The sequence below is a fragment of the Phocoena sinus genome, chromosome 2 (genome assembly GCF_008692025.1).
Source record: "Phocoena sinus isolate mPhoSin1 chromosome 2, mPhoSin1.pri, whole genome shotgun sequence".
NCBI classification, from domain to species: Eukaryota; Metazoa; Chordata; class Mammalia; order Artiodactyla; family Phocoenidae; genus Phocoena; species Phocoena sinus.
The window spans coordinates 31648000-31663707 of record NC_045764.1 but is presented as its reverse complement, the minus strand read 5'-3'; the positions used below and the strand labels follow the sequence as shown (position 1 = coordinate 31663707).

The 15708-nt window shown below is 51.1% G+C and overlaps 1 protein-coding gene across 3 annotated transcripts in view; it reads left to right on the top strand.

Annotated features, from left to right (window-relative positions):
- Positions 1–15708, top strand: part of APBA2 (amyloid beta precursor protein binding family A member 2) — a 194118-nt gene that overhangs the window by 71473 nt on the left and 106937 nt on the right. Inside the window, exons 2-4 of one of the 3 annotated variants that reach the window (XM_032622807.1) lie at positions 1151–1153; positions 3505–3511; positions 15501–15511. The exons of the other annotated variants lie outside the window; for them this stretch is intronic. The gene's annotated coding sequence lies outside the window, so the exon portion shown is untranslated. The remainder of the gene's footprint in view (positions 1–1150; positions 1154–3504; positions 3512–15500; positions 15512–15708) is intronic. 3 annotated transcript variants of the gene reach the window in all.

Sequence of the window (15708 nt, the reverse complement as noted above, 5' to 3'; positions counted from 1 at the left end):
CATCAATGTGCTGGATCTTCTTTGCTTACCTCAGTAGCTGTCACTTTCTCTAGACTTCTCTTTTACCTCTTTATTTTTGGCTTTCAACACTTTCCTTTTCTTCATCATCTATTTTTTTTTTTTTTTTTTTCGGTACGCGGGCCTCTCACTCTTGTGGCCTCTTCCGTTGTGGAGCACAGGCTCTGGACGCGCAAGTTCAGCGGCCATGGCTTACGGGCCCAGCCGCTCCGCGGCGTGTGGGATCTTCCCGGACCGGGGCACGAACCCGTGTCCCCTGCATCGGCAGGCGGACTCTCAACCACTGCGCCAACTGGGAAGCCCCGATCATCTATTTTTTTATGGCATTATCTGTTCTGTTTATTTGCTCTTGGGTTCCTTCTAGTTTAATCTTAATCTCTGAAATAATTGTCTTCATTTCTGATGAAAACATCTCTAATTCTTTCCTGAGTTCTATCGTCTAATTTCTGAGTATGTCTAATTTTGTGTCATGGTGTTATTTCATGCCTTTTCTTAATTTCTTTTAGTTCAATTTGGAACAAAGATTACATTTTTATCTTCTCTGTGAGCATACATTTTTGACATGCTTTCATTGTCTGGAGGAATGTTATTTTGCTCCTTGCTCTCTCTCTCTCTTTTTTTCTTACAATAGTCTCTTATAATGGTATTTGATGTTAGTGTTTTTCTGTTGATCTTTTTAGTGTGAAATTAGTTTTCCTGAACTTTTGGAAGGAGACATGGTTCAGGACAGCTCTTCTATGTGTACAGAGCTTTCTCTTCTGTTATTTATGTGTAGTGCTACAAAAAAATATGACCTTCTGAGATTTCCTGAGCCCTGTTTCCCTTCCCCGCTTGTACTTGCCCTTCCCCTCTCCTTCATCTCTGTCCTGCTAAATTTTGATGCCACTCCCAGTGGTTTTCCTCACCATGGAAGGGAGCCCTTGTTCCAATTCAGAGAGGTCACAGCACCTTGGTCCCCACTGTAGACTCTTTATCCCACTATTGCTGCAGAGAAAGCCCATCCTGGTCTCCCCACCTGGCTTTCCCACAAACGTCAGTCGTGGCTCTTCCGGGCTCTCCTGTTGTCAGGTTTCCTGGTCACCTTGCTACTTCCTGTTTCTTTTGCAGATGTCAGGACCACACAGGTCTTGAGACTGTTAGTACTCGATTCCTACCTGCTTGTGTTTTCAGGTTTGTGGGGAAACATTGTCACCTAGTTTTGTTGTAAATGTTGTCTGTGGGTTTGGGGTTTTAATCTATAGTTGCTATGTTTGTTTTAGGTGGGCATTCAGGGAGGTTTCAAAACCCTGCTGCTGACCGTGCTTCCCTCCCCACGCTCTGCCTTGAGGCTTGCTTACCGCCTGTTTTTTTTGGTACCATGCTGCCGATCACCTGACCCCCCGGAGCACATCTGTTCTTTTCTGTGGTTCTGCCAAGTTGCTAGTTCAGATCCAAACAAGCACCAGAAGGTGGATTTGGAAGGGAAGAGATGCTGTCTATGAGTTCCCGGCGGGAGTATGTCCTGGGGGAGGCAGTATCATTCCCCTACTTCTACCACAGAGGAGTGTGGTTTGGGCAAAAAAGGGAGAAAGGGAAGCAGCATGTGACAGTATGAAGTGCTGCTCCGATCCACGTGGCTGCTCTAGACACCACAGCAAAGAAGAGGCCGTATTGGATCTGGGGGCACAGGCGCTGGGGACCCATCCACCCTGGTTCTAGCTGACTCCACTGGCTAAAGGAGTGGGTGGCCGTGTGGATACCCTGTCACCAGACGGTGCTGTGGGGGCTTCCTTCCCACCTGCATGCTCAGTCACTCTCCCGGTCTGCCTGATGGGTAGATTTCCCATGTGACCAGAAGGAAAAGACTAAACACGGCTAAAGATCGAAAGGACCAAAAGCTTACAAAATTCCAAGTGAGGGCAGGATGAGGAGCTCAGGTCTGAATCATCCTGTAGTTCCTGGAATGTTCCCACTTGGGTGTCTCAGCCAGAGTTGGGGAGAGCACAGCGCTTCCTCCCCTGGCCCATCTGGGGTGTGGTGACTGCCCAGGAAATGCCAGCATCTCTCAAGCGGGGTGAGATCAGAGGAAGCTCCTAGCGGCTTGCCTGGCTTCGTCAATCCTGAGTCTCAGAAACACAGCAGCGCTCTTCACTGCTTGTTCAAGCTGAATTGTTTTTTCAGAGCAGGCAGCTTCACTTCCCATTTCTTCCTGTGTTTCCCTTTATGTGGCAGAATAATATTAAACCCTCCCCATTATTCTGTAAAACCCAGATAATAACACACACTACACAGCCTGGCGTAAAACAACCACAGACGCATGTGCCGATGGTTTTGAAAGCGATACACAGATACGTGTATTTTCCGATCTCCATTATGGCGACGGCTACTGCATCTTGGGAACACGCTTTACTTTTTCTGTGTCATAAAGTCCAGGACTACATCTTGTCACGTTTAGAGGAGCCTGCAAAACTGTCCTAATGTTTTATGGTTCTAAGTCATCAGGAAGGCTGCTTTCAGAAAACTTCATACGATATGGGGGGCAGGGGGGTGGCGCCCCGCCCTCAGTGGGGAAATGCTGAGAACAGGTCTGAGATATAGTAACTCAAGTATTGGCTATTGAGGGAGTTAAAAAGAGGGGCTTGGAAGGCGTGTGGGATCAGAGGTTCTGCTTCTGGGAGAGCAGAATGTTCCCTGGAGGGCTGGTGTGAAAGGGAGGAGGGATTAGCTGGAGGAAGGATCTCAGTGAAAGGACAGAGCATCACGGGGTAAGAATGAGAAAGACCAGAGAAGGGGGGAGGGGTGGAGGAGGAACATCTCTTATTACTTAGCGAAGAAGTTAGACTTCAGAGCAGAATGGGAAGAGGGCAGGGCTGAGCTAGGACCCTGAGCAAAGCCACACAAATCCCACCCTATGTACTGCACCCCCTGCCCCAATCTCCTGCTGTTGCTGGTCCAGGCAAACCAGAGTCTAACTGAAATAAGTATAAATTCAAGCCAACCTAGACTCCATACAAGGTAAGGAAAACAGAAGTGAGTCACAAAATATGCAGGCCTGTGACAACAGTCGAGAAATAAAGGGCCACGAGTAACATATCATTAACAAGCCATTGCAACTGTGAAAAAAGCACCATGAGTGCCTCCAAACTGGACCACTTGATGCAAGTGGACACGGGCCAGGAAGGATGCAGTTAGCCCACCTGGCCAGGGCGTGGTCCTCCCAGCATCATTCAGTTTGTCCACCAAAGTGCTGTGCTTCCCGCCCCTGAGGGGCTTACAGGAGTCAGCTTTGAAGGACCACCAGTCATTCCTTCTCAGGGCAGCCTGGCTTCTCTGGGGGTGGGGGGGAAGCTGTGAGGACTCTGACCTTGAGCTGGAACCCTGTTTCTCTCTCTCAAGTCCCCTGGGACCCCCACCCCGGGTGTCGTCAGGCGTGTGTCCTTCGTAGGCTGCCACTTGACAGTCTCAGGCATGACCCCCCTCACTACCCTGGGTCAGTTCTTGGAGCAGGTCCTGTGTCATTGGTCTGTCCATTTGTCCATCAGATACGAGTGGGCGGGCATGAGCTCTGCTGGGGTGGCCCGCCCATCCCGCCGCCAGCTGGGCCTCTGAGGGCGCTGGGCCACCCAAGGGCTCTGCCGGGCTGCGGTGTGATGCAGCCTCGGAATCAGGGGTCCCGGCTGGCGCAAGGTACCCTGCAGGCAGGAGGGGGCAGGGCAGACCTCACCCTCGCTCCTGGGGGTCTTGGGGGTCCCGGGGGTGGTAAGATATTTGCTCTTCACTCGGGAGACCACCTCTGCTCCCCAGCAGCCGCGTTGCCTTCCGACGCAGCCAAGTAAGACAGAAAGCGAGGGGCCTTTTCCTATTAGAAACAGGGTGAACATCTTTCCGAGGCCTCGCCTGGGAGAAGCTAGGGCACGGTGTGGGGGGGCACCCTGTCCTTGTGCCACTCACGGCAGGGTTTGGAGGAATCACACACAGCGCTGCAGGGCCCTGGGAGGAGGGGCACTGTGCTGGGTGACCCAGGAGGACCTGGCGTGCAGGCGGGGGAGGGGTGGGCTTGGGTGGTGGGGTGGGCAGGGATGCGGCCAGAGGTCGGCCGGGCCCCACCTGCCAGTTTGGACACGTGGACGGGCCAGCGGGGCACGGGGGGAAGACGGGGTGGGGGAGGTATGAGACAGAGTGTAGGCGGGATGCTCTGTGACGGGGGACACAGCTCCCCAAGGCCCGGGTGACTTGTTGGTTTCCGGAGTGTTCAGCATTGCTGCTGGTGGGCTTCTCCTCTTGGGCAGTTGTGAAGCAGAAAACCCGTCCGGAGCCAGCCTCCCCTTGCCCAGTACTACGTGTGTCCCAAGTGTGGACTCCTCTCGGTGTGGGTGCTGCCCTGCCGAGGCCTGGGGGGGGCCGGGGGCAGCTGGACGCCCCACTTCCCTGACGTCCCCCAGGTCCCGGGGGGGTGTCTGGAATTGCTGGTATCACCAGGGCTGTGCGAGTAGGTAGTGCCCTGCGAGGTACCGTCTCTCGCGGGAGGGCGGGGGGAGGGGGGGCTCAGCACATGGTGAAGTGAACCCGGGGCCTCTGACCCTGCAGGTTTGGCCCCGACTGTGACTTTGAGCTGGTCACCTACCTCTGGGTCCTCAGATCCTCGGGTGTAAGACAGGTGGACAGCGGAGTTCAGAACTGATTTGCTGAGCCTTCCTTGGGTCTTCGTATCATAGAAAGAAAGGAAAGGGAGGGAGGGAGGGAGGGGGGAAGAGGGGGCAGGCAGGGGATGGAGGGAGAGGGCAAGCCAACACAACTGTAGCCTGCTAATCATAGCAGTGCCTATGTATGAGGCTAATGAAGAGAACATTTCATTGTAAAGCAACTACTATTTTAAAAACATCAAATTAAAAAAAAAAAAAAGAGTACATTTCTGTCCGAAAGCCGCCTTGAGGTTTTCCTTAAACACCGAAATGTGAGCCGGGGTCAGAGCTATCTTTCAGAGAGAGGGAGGTGGTGCAGACATGTTTGATGTAAATTGTGCCCTTTAGCCCTCACATTGGGTAGCATCTCCACTGACCATTTAGGCTTGCCCTGTTGCTTTCGGAGAAGTAAAAAAGAAAAAAAAATCTGATTGAGTTAAATCTAATTTCTGCTAGATTTTGATTGTTGTAATAAGGCTTGAATGGTGGGCCTGCCTCCATACTTGTAAAGAATTCAGGATTTTGTGTAAACCACAATGAGCACAGCCTAGGATTTTGACACAAGGCAGGATTTAGTGCAACATAATAGAGCTTTCATTCTCTTGCTCTCCGGGCTGACAAAGTCATGGTATCTCCTTGGGCCTCAGTTTCCTCATTTATTAAGACACCTGGGGTAACAGAAAACCCATCCCATGTTGACATAAGCTTTTCTTGTGTAATTGAAAAGTCCAGATGGATGGTTTCGGGCAAGGCTTGATCTAGTAGCTTGACCTCTTTTTCCTGGGTTCAATTTCCTTCTCTCAGCCCTCTCTTCTGCTATATCAGCTTCATCCTAAGGCTGGTTTAGTAAGAATATTCTGACTGTGTATATTTCTGCTTTGGCAGTAGAGGGTTTGTATTTGGTCCTCAAAGTACTTGTTTCTTATTTAAAGTCTAGTCATTGGAAAAGAAATTGATAAGGATGGACCCAAACAAAGTAACACAAAACAGCAAATTGTCATGATAAAGCAAGTCTGGAAAGAGGCCTTTGACAGCCGTGACCACCTGAAGGACACACTGATGATGTCCTGAGAGCAGCTTCCTCCCTGGGCCTAGTGGGAGCATCACATGGCTGCCTGCAGGGGCTGGCATCCAGCCTGCTCTGGTATCCGGAAGTGTAATTAGAGACCTCAGTAATCGGCCAGCTTTGGTGATGATGCCAGGTTGGAATAACCTCTGTGGAAAAGTGAAAGCTATCATGAAATACATCTTTAAAACCAAAGGCAGCCTGGCACTTGGATTAAGGTCCTGGCACGTACAAAGTCACAGGTGTAGCAGGGAGGGGAGTACCTTGGGGAAACAGGAAGTCATCGCAGGCCGGCTGTGGGATTCACTGGAGAGCAGACCGTGCAGCAACAACAACGTCCCCCTCTTCTGGGGGGCTTGGATTGCCCCAAGAAGCCTGAGGTTTGGCAGGTGTAAACACTTCGGCTTACAATTCCAGCCCCGCTACCCTCTACCTGTGTGTTTCACAGGCATGTGTGGGGAGGGATATGCAGGGTGATCCTTGCCTGAGTCCAGCCCTACTTTGAGAGTGAAATTCATTTCCTTGTCCTTCTTTTCCAGATGAGAGGCTGTGTATTGGTGGTGTGTGTGGTGAGTCACTGGCCTGGATGACGCTGCTAGGATCCTGTTCTTAACATACAGTTTGGGGGCCTGACGTGGCCATTTTGTTTCTTGTCAGCTTTTGCCAGTACATTATTTTCTAGCATCTCTGTTAGCATACTTTAAAAAACCCAAACCTGGCTTTCACTTTTCTCCCGGAGGCTGGTGTGGGATGTGGAAGCCCCCACCTTGTGTGGTGTAGTAAACAGGTGGCCTCCAGGAGGGGTGTCACCTCCCTGACCCATCCCCCCGCAGCATGTGAGGGGGTGTCAATGAAAAATCCGATAACAATCATGCTAAGACGAAAGAAAAGAGAATTTTATTCAAGCCGAATTGAGGATTATAAACCGGGAAGCAGATTCTCAGAAGTTCTGAGAAGTCCAGTGATCAGGAGTCAGAGACACAGTTTTCTATACATTTTTGAGACAAAGAAATTGTGTGTCATATCGACAGGTTAGCAACCAACAAAGTTGTTTTATTTTTCAATTATGCGTGTACAGACAAGCCTGTGGTCCATGTGACCCCTTGTACCCTTGTATGAGATGAAAAAGAAACATATTGATCATACAATTACAATATTACAATGCTGACATCTAAAGGAAGAGGCCAGCTTTTCTCAAAGGTCGATTTCATCCTCCTGCTTTGAGGAGGTCTGCTTACTGTTTCATGTACGGATAGATGCACATTGCACACTGGGAAAGGCCTGCCGCAAAGGGGGCGTGTCATTTGTTTTATTTTCTTTCTGTCTTAGTTTGATTGTCCTGCCCTAGAATATTTATGATTTTCCTCGTCAGGAGCCACCACATCACTCCCAGGATGGGCTGGAGAGGCCCGGGGACAGCTCTGCACGGCTCAGCCCCTTTATCCACCAGGTAGAGGTGCCCCTGCATGACCCTCAAGGTAGAATCCTGTCTTCTCCTGGAACACTCATGATTCGGGAGAGTGTGGGCCTGGGGAATGTGTAGGAAGGGGTTTCAGAGTAGTTTAATGGGGTCCACTTAATGGGGTGTAAGTGCTGCTGGGTGGCCCCTGACTTGCCCCAGGAACCCGCCTCCCTCTGGGCTTAAAATCTTCCTCTTGAACATGCAGCATCCTCGAAGGGCATCCAGACCCTCGTGATGAGGTGAGGAAGCTCCCAGCGGACTAGGGCTGGCTGCTGTGGGTACAAAGGGGACAAGCCAGGGGATTCTGGAATCCGGGAGTAAGGACCCTTCCTGTGAGCCAGGTGCTGTCGATAAGGCCCTGGGTGTGGAGTCCCCCCTCTGAGGGGCTCCCACAGGCTGACGAACAAGCACTTCTTGGGGCGATGAGTGCTGGGGAGAGGTAGCTGCAGGGCAGCAGGCTCTGGCGGCTTTATAACAAGAGCCATGTGTGTCTCCCTTAGTACCTGTGGACACCTCATTGAAGCCACAGGGCCGTCCTGTTACCGACCAGGGTTCTTGGCTTCCTTAATCAATAGAAATTGATAAGAGACCAGACAAGAAATTCAGGCAAGGCTTTATTGGGGCCCCTGCTGCAGCAGCGGGGAGCGGGAACAAACAACAGGTTCCCTTGCTTGTTCCTTATATGGGGTGAGGGTAGGGGTGTGTCCAGGGGTCAGGCCAGAGGGGCAGCTTAGGTGTTCTGTCCGCTCCTTAGATGGTGTTGTGTGCAGGGGGCATGCGCAATACTTGGCTTTTGCTCCCAACACCCTAGTTTTGCTCCAGCCCTTCAAGAGTGGCAGTTGGGATTTTTGGTCTCTTTGTATCTTTTGTCCAGAATTTGCCCCAGCTGTGCAGGCACGTAGTTATTTTCAGTCCCATGTAGTTTCTTTGTATTTTGTTGCTCGCTGAGAGGTGTGTCCAGGTGCAAGCACTGCAGCAGAGGGTCCCAGGTCCCAGCCTGTCTCAATCCCATGACATCAGTTTACAGGAGAATGTTATTATCCCCATTTCACATCTGAGGAAACAGAGCTGCTGAGTCCTGAGCTAGCATCCACCCTCAGCCCCCCGACTTGGCCCCTCTGCCTTGATTTCCTCCAGAGGAGGGTCCACCATTGTCCTGAAAGCTGTGGAGGGACTGGGGGACCCCCAGAATCCCGGGGGTCTCCTCTGTTTCTGAGGCAGAGCCCGAGGTTCAGGGTGATGGAGGAATGGTTGTGGTCACAGCTCATGGGCAGAGAGGTGGGAGCTGAAGTCCAGTCTTGGTCTCACTGCCTTCCGCCGTCTCTGGGTCTGGGCGAGCTGCTGGTGGTGCCGTCCAGCTCCATGCTGCCTGCTGCCCCGGCTCTCCAGGACCTGTCTCAGGCTGAGCTCGAGGTGGCCACTGCAGCCGGGTCCTGACTGGCTGGGAGATGAGGAGACAGATAGCATCCTGGTCCCCAGCAGCTGAGCATGGCTGTCTGGGCCCCGCCCTTCAAGGTGAGGGTGGAGCATCACTGGGGGCGGGACTTCTTCCTCACCTGCACCACCTTTGGTGCTGTCAGAGGGCCCCGATAACACACACGGTTCCCTCCACCGTTTGCATTTCTCACCACGTCTTTTTCCTCCTCTTGTCCTTGGGGTGCCAGCCGGAGAGCGTGAATAATGAGAACAAACACAAATGATCCAAATTCTCAGTGGTCATTTTCCCGACAAGTCGGGGTCAAAAAGACACTAAAGACACTAAAGGAGTGGCTTAACCTCCTGTGTCACCTCGTCTGAGTGCTTTTTTAGAAACAGAAAGCAAGCTCGGAATATATGAGGCATTACTGTTGCTTCAGCTGTCACTTTATGGCAAGAAAAGTGGTTGTTTCACTTAAAATGGATTTGGACGTAGTTCTTGGAATGAGTAAATTGAGGAAAAGAGCCCGTGTGAGATTTTGGATTTAAGCCCTTAAGTATGAGGATTTAAAGTAAGTGGTCTTGCGTCGTTCTGTGGTGGTCCTTCAGGACTGGCAGAATGGGTCTGCTGGGTGTGACTGGTGTGGCTGCTTTAACTGGACCAGTTGGCTCTGACCAGCCCAACTGCTTCTCAGGAGTGAAGTGTCCTTCTGCTCTCTGGGACCTGCAGGAGAGGGAGGGACGTGTTGATGACCAGATCCCGGCTTCTGGGCAGACCTGCCGCGAGGCTAGGGAGAACAAGTAAGGGGGTGGGCCACACTGAGTGCCGCCAACCCTCCTCACTCCCACAAGACCCACCTGGGGATCTGCTGCCTGCCTCTTGGGCTCAGGCACATACTCTCTTAGCCTGAAAAAGTCTCCCTATTTTTTCTTTTGGCCACACGGAGTGGCATGCAGGATCTTAGCTCCCCAACCAGGGATCGAACCCGTGCCCTCTGCAGTGGAAGTGCAGAGTCTTAACCACTGGACCGCCAGGGAAGTCCCAAAGTCTTCCTATTTTAATATGTTAATAGAGCACATCCTTCGGCCCCCTCCTCCCCGACCCAGTCACAACTTCCCATGACTCTCCACCCCTTCGATGGGGCTTTTCTAAGTTCTTTATGTCCCCAGGGGGGAGGTCATTCCTCAGTCACCCAAAAGGATGAAGTGCGTGCCTATCGCGGGTTCCTGCCTTTTACGATCCACCATTTGCGATTATTAATCAGTGTGAGTTAATTCAAGTCTTTTTCATTAAATTTTTGTCATAAGATATTCAGCATACAAAAAGGTAAAAAGAATCATGTGATGAACACCTGCGTACCCACAACCTGCTTAAGGTGGAGAGTATTACTGTATTGGTTATCTATTTCTGTGAAACCATTTATGCCAACGTGTAAATGGTGTAAAACGATAAACACTTATTATCTTCTACATAGAGTCTGTGGGTCAGGGATCTGGGAGCAGCTAGCTCAGACCCCAGGGTCAGCTCCCTGGGTTCAGGGTCAAGATGTGGGGCTGGGGCTGCAGTCATCGGGGGCTTGGAGGATCCACATGGCTGTTGGCAGGAGGCCTCAGTTCTCAGCCGTGTGGACCTCTCCATGGTACTGCTTGGGTGTCCTCACAGCATGGTGGCCAGCTTTCCTCAGAGTGAGTGATCTAAGAATAGCATATGCCTTTCGTGGTCTGTTCACTAGAGGCAAGTTACTAAGTCCAGCCCACATTTAGGGAAAGGAGAGGTAGGCTCCACCTCTCCTTTGGTAGGGAATGTCCAAGAGTTTGTGGACATGTTTGAAACCATCACAATGACTAACACAGCTAGAGCCCCTCCCTGCTGGCACCCCCTTGTCTCCCACACAGAGGTACCTGTCGTGAGAGTTTGATGTTTACACTCACTACGTTTGTCAGCATACCTGCTGCGCCTGTGATTTTTGCAAGTCTTGAAGCATGATGCAAATGATATCTAATTGTGTGTTTTTTCTGTAGCTTGCCTTTTTCGCTTCACCTTATGTTTGTGAGATTCATCCATAGGCAAATGTGTAGCTGTCATTCAGACCTTTTCGCTGCTGTGGGGTTCATTGTAGGAATGTGATGTAATCTGTCTGTTTAGGGGCTCCCCAGTTTCTTGCTGTTAAGACAAGCCTGTTAGGAATATGCAGTGCATCTCTGTGTGACCATGAGCCAGATTTGTCTAGAATATTTAGCAAGGATGGGAATTGTTGCAGGAGAGAGTACACGAGTCTTCAGATTTTCTCAAAGCAGCTAAATTTGTTTTCCAAAGTGGGTCTCCTGATGAGCACTCCTGCCAGCTGCGTGTGTGAGTCCCCCTTGTCCTATGCAGTGACAACACTTGGTATTGTCAGATGTTTTTTTTGTTAAGATATATATTTTTTTAATGCTTTTCTTTTAAAAAAATGTATTTATGTTATTTTTGGCTGCATTGGATCTTCGTTGCTGTGCGTGGACTTTCTCTAGTTGTGAAGGGCGGGGGCTACTCTTCGTTGCCATGCGCGGGTTTCTCGTTGCGGTGGCTTCTCTTGTTGCGGAGCACAGGCTCTAGAGCGCAGGCTCAGTAGTTGTGGTGCACAGGCTTGGTTGCTCCGCGGCATGTGGGATCTTACTGGACCAGGGCTCGAACTCATGTCCCCTGCATTGGCAGGCGGATTCTTAACCACTGAGCCACCAGGGAAGCCCTTGTCAGATGTTTTTAATGTTTGGTGGGGGAAGCGTATCTATAAGGGGTCTTAGTTTGCATTTCTCTGTCTGCCAGTGAGGTTGAACATCTTTTCATATATATATATATTTATTTTATGTATTTATTATTCTGTGAATTACTAGTTCATGCCTTTTGCTCAATTTTTGTTTTTCTTATTGATTTCTTAATGATCCTTCATTTGGTTTACATATTATAAATATCTTTCCCCATTTCTTCCTACCAGCATAATGTGGGAGCTAAGAGCATGGACTTGGGGGCAAGTGCCAGGATTAAATCCCAGCCTTAGCACTTCCTGTGTGGCCTCAATACCTTATATGAGCCTGTTTCCCCATCTGTAAAATGGGGATGATGACCACCCTCACTACCTTGCAGTGGTGCTGGGAGGATTAAAAGTTCCCACCTGTGAAGCATGAGTGCCTGTCATGGCGAGCACAGGATGGACTGAATAACCTTTACTGCACCAGGTCCTGAGTGGCCCCCCAGACTGCGTGCCTGCCCTGTCATTTTGCCCAGAGCTGTCCAGAGCGCTGCGTCCTCTTTTGATACGATTGGCAGGTAGTGCTTCTGTCTGGCTCCCAGTCTTCTGGATGACCCTCCCTTCAGCATCCCTGAGCTGCCTGAATAGAAAATGAAATCCCAGCCTCTCTCCAGGAGATGGCAGGGGGTTTGGAAGGCATCCGGCGCCTTGCAGCAAAAATAGAAGCCTCACTTGCTTAGGAAGGAATAATAATGAGGAGAGCCAGACAGACCCAGGCTGGGAGGGTTCATCTTGACCCCCGCTTCCCTCCTGGCGTCTTTGCAGACCTGGCGGATCGCTTTCAGCCTTGGCACTGAGTTCTGGTTTTTTATACCTTAGTGTCGCACTGTCCTTTCCTTCCACAAAGCCAGGGAAGGAGTCCAGAACACAAGACTGGTTTAATATCGAGAACCACTGGAGAAACGTGTCAGGATTGCACTGTAAACACCCCTGCCACAAAGAGCAGGGGGAACCGTGCTTCTGTCCTCAGGTCACCATCTGCTGCTCAAGGTCAAGTTTATGGAGGATTAAGGCCCAGTTGAGTCAGGACACCTTTCATTGATTCAGCCCCAATGTTAATTAGCTCAACACTGCGTAAGGAGCTCCCAGGTTTATTTAGTAGAACCCCAGAGGATTTTACATAAAAGCAAACATGGAGGGACTTCCCTGGTGGTCCAGTGGTTAAGAACACACCTTCCAATGCAGGGGACGCCGGTTCAATCCCTGGTTGGGGAACTAGGATCCCACATGCCATGGGGCAACTAAGCCCGTGCACCACAACTACTGATCCCTCGTGCCTCAAATAGAGAGAAGCCCAGGCACCACAATGAAAGATCCCTCAACTAAGACCCGATGCAGCCCCCAAAAATAAATAAAAATAAAAACAAACATGGAAAAAGTAAATTAGAGATATTGAACATTATAGCTAGTTTAGGTTATACCAAATTTCTGGGCTTTGAAACAGATGGAGCTACCCCACATCTCTGTTGCCAGCTGTGCCTTCAGGGTGACCTCACAGGCCCCATGAGGGGAGCAAAGACCCCCTTGAAAGAGGAGTTCCTACTCAGTAAACTAATCACACAGAAAGTCTACCTGTTGGAATCTGGAGCAGGAAGTGAGGAATCTGGGGGCAGAAGGTTAGCATCCCCAGTGGCCTGTCGCCTCCAGACTTGGAAAGCTAAACTTCCAAGAATGGAGGGTTTTGATCATTTTAATGGTAGCGATTTGTATGTTATCCTTAATTCAATATTTTAAGAGCGTGTTTAGAAGCCACCTTCTCAAACAAAACAATTGCTTTTTGAGACCTTTGAAGTTGGATTTGAAAGCCAGTCTGTTCCCAAAACATTTGCACAAATGAGAATCTGAAGGTTTGAACTTTTGATTCTAAAGACACAACTTCTTGCCCAGAAGGAGCGAAATAATACAGGCAGGTACTTATAAGTGGAGTTATTAGCATTTGAAGGCTTTCCTTGCTAGGGGACTCCGTTATTTAGAATTTAAGATTTTTACTTATAAACAGCCCATTGGTGCCCATCAATGGAGCATCTCAACTTTACCATCATTGTCTCCCAACACCGAGCCCCTTTCTTACCAAGATCTGGGCTGCGTCATCCACGTCCATCGGGCTCTGAGGACCTGGAACCCCTCCCTGAGTTCAGCCCCTGTTTCCCCATGCTCACTGGTCTGTGGCCGGTTCTTGGGGCCCCAGTTCTTTCCCCGCCCTGTTATGACCCTGCTATACCCATCGGACATTGTCCCTGTGTGTTCCCTCAGGAAGCAGCAGACTCCCTGCCCCACAATAAACCACATATATCCCAACCTGGGGGAGCATCCGCGCCACCTCCGCAATTCCATCCTGTGGTTCCAGCCACACCTGAGGGGACACTGGGCCATCTCACTGCATCCCCTGGGGCAGCTTGGCTGAGCTGCAGAGCCAGGTCCCACAAGCCACCTCGAGCAGCGGCTTACCTGCCAGATGCTGACCTTTGCCAACTGACTGTCCCCTCTGCGAGGCAGCCTGTGCAGGCGAGTCCCGTGTCCACCTGGGCTGGGCTGAGAAGACCGTGCAAGCATGAACCCTCGTTCCAAGCTTTCCCTTGTGATAGTCCCACAGATACCTGGCTCTCAGTGCTGGCTGCAGCCACCAGGCTAGGACCAGCAGGAGCCACATCTGAGCTGGCTGTGATGTGCTGATGATGTCTGCCTTTGATGCACCCTGACCATGGCCGTGGTGCTCTGCACACACCCCTCCCAGCCCCCGCTCAGGGCTTCTGCTCAGCGGGGCCCCATCTTCCATCAGGAAGTGCTTCATGGAACCTGGGATATTCCTGCTCATCAGATCATACCTGTTCTACACCACAGCTTCCCAGGTATCCCCACACCTGTGTGCCCAGGGGCCAGCCCCTTACAAAGGCCAGCATTGCCCATTTAACTCAAGGAAATTCAGCCATAGCTCTCGGGTCAGCTGGAGGAAGAAATCTGATTTTGGACAGTGGGATGGTGGTTCTGCTGTGTGTGCCCCCGGCCGCTCTCTAAGACCGAGAGGTCAGCGCACCATCTGCAGGCAGACTTTCCACCTCTGCTGTGGACAAGTGACCTCTGTCCTCTGCTCCTTGAACCCAGGTGCCCCTCAGGACAGCTCCCAGGTCTGGGAGTCCGTGAAGCTGTGGATGTTGCCTTAACTTTGCGAGAAAATGCTTATGAAGATTGGTTCTGACCCCTCTCCCACCAGCACTGCCCCTTCCTGGGCTCCCTGGGCAACATCTCCTGCGCTGAGTGAGGGGCCCTGTGATATGGCTTGTCTGGGGCCATTGCCATTTTCCTGGTCCCCTTCCCCAACCCCCTGGGCCACCGTGGAGCCTCAAGGATCTTTCTGAATCTGGGACTTCCCACTGATTCCCCTGCCATAATATCAAAGGCGCTGAGTACCTTCGTCAGCAAAGCTATAAACCATCCACTCTAAGGAATATTTGGAATTTCTGTTTATCTCCCGAGTGTCTGGAAACGTGACACTTCAAAGGCTCTGTTTGATCATAGATCCAATTTATTGCCAGAAATATGCATGTGGAATAATGGGGACCCTCCAGTGGCAGTGGAGGTGGCATCCTGTGAGAAAATGAATTTCTCCCGGAACCGAATGCCAGCTGCCTCAGCAACAGTATTCGTAGCAGAACCAAACCTAGTGGTGTTTGAAGTCAGGCAGCTGAAAGGCTCTTCGTGGAAGTGTTCCCTGTGCCTGGATTCAGCTGTGGGGTCAGCGCCCAGGGCCAGGGCCTGCCTTTCGTTCTGCACTCGTTCTGAGGGCTGGGGGCCCTGGACCCCGGAGAATCCAGTTGTCAGCATGTGGGGCAGACGGAGTCTCCTGGGCTCCTGGGACTTCCTGTTTCCTGTCTCACCAGGGAAGTTGGGCTGCAGGGTAGCCTAAAAGCCAACCAACCTCCCTGTGAATGGACCAACAACTTAGACAGTGGCTTGTTCTAATCTTGTGGGGAGAGACCTGTGTGCTTAATTTCCAGCCTGGAGGTTGATGAGGGATTATTCAAGGAGTGGCTGTGAGTTACCAGAAGATCAGGCTCTTGGATTTCTGTCTAGTCACAAGTGGCCGAGAGGGACAGAGGAGGTGACCTGGCCATAGCTGCCCCCAGAGCGGGTAGGAAGAGACCCGGGACGTGTGTTTGGTACAAAGAGGAGTGACCGGGCCACACGTGGCTGAGAAGAGCCTGAATGTTCCAAACCGTATTTGAATCTCCAGGTTCATCCTGGCCTCTTGATGGCGTGGGCCTCCCGGCTGTGCCTGGCCAGGTGGCGGGTGGACTC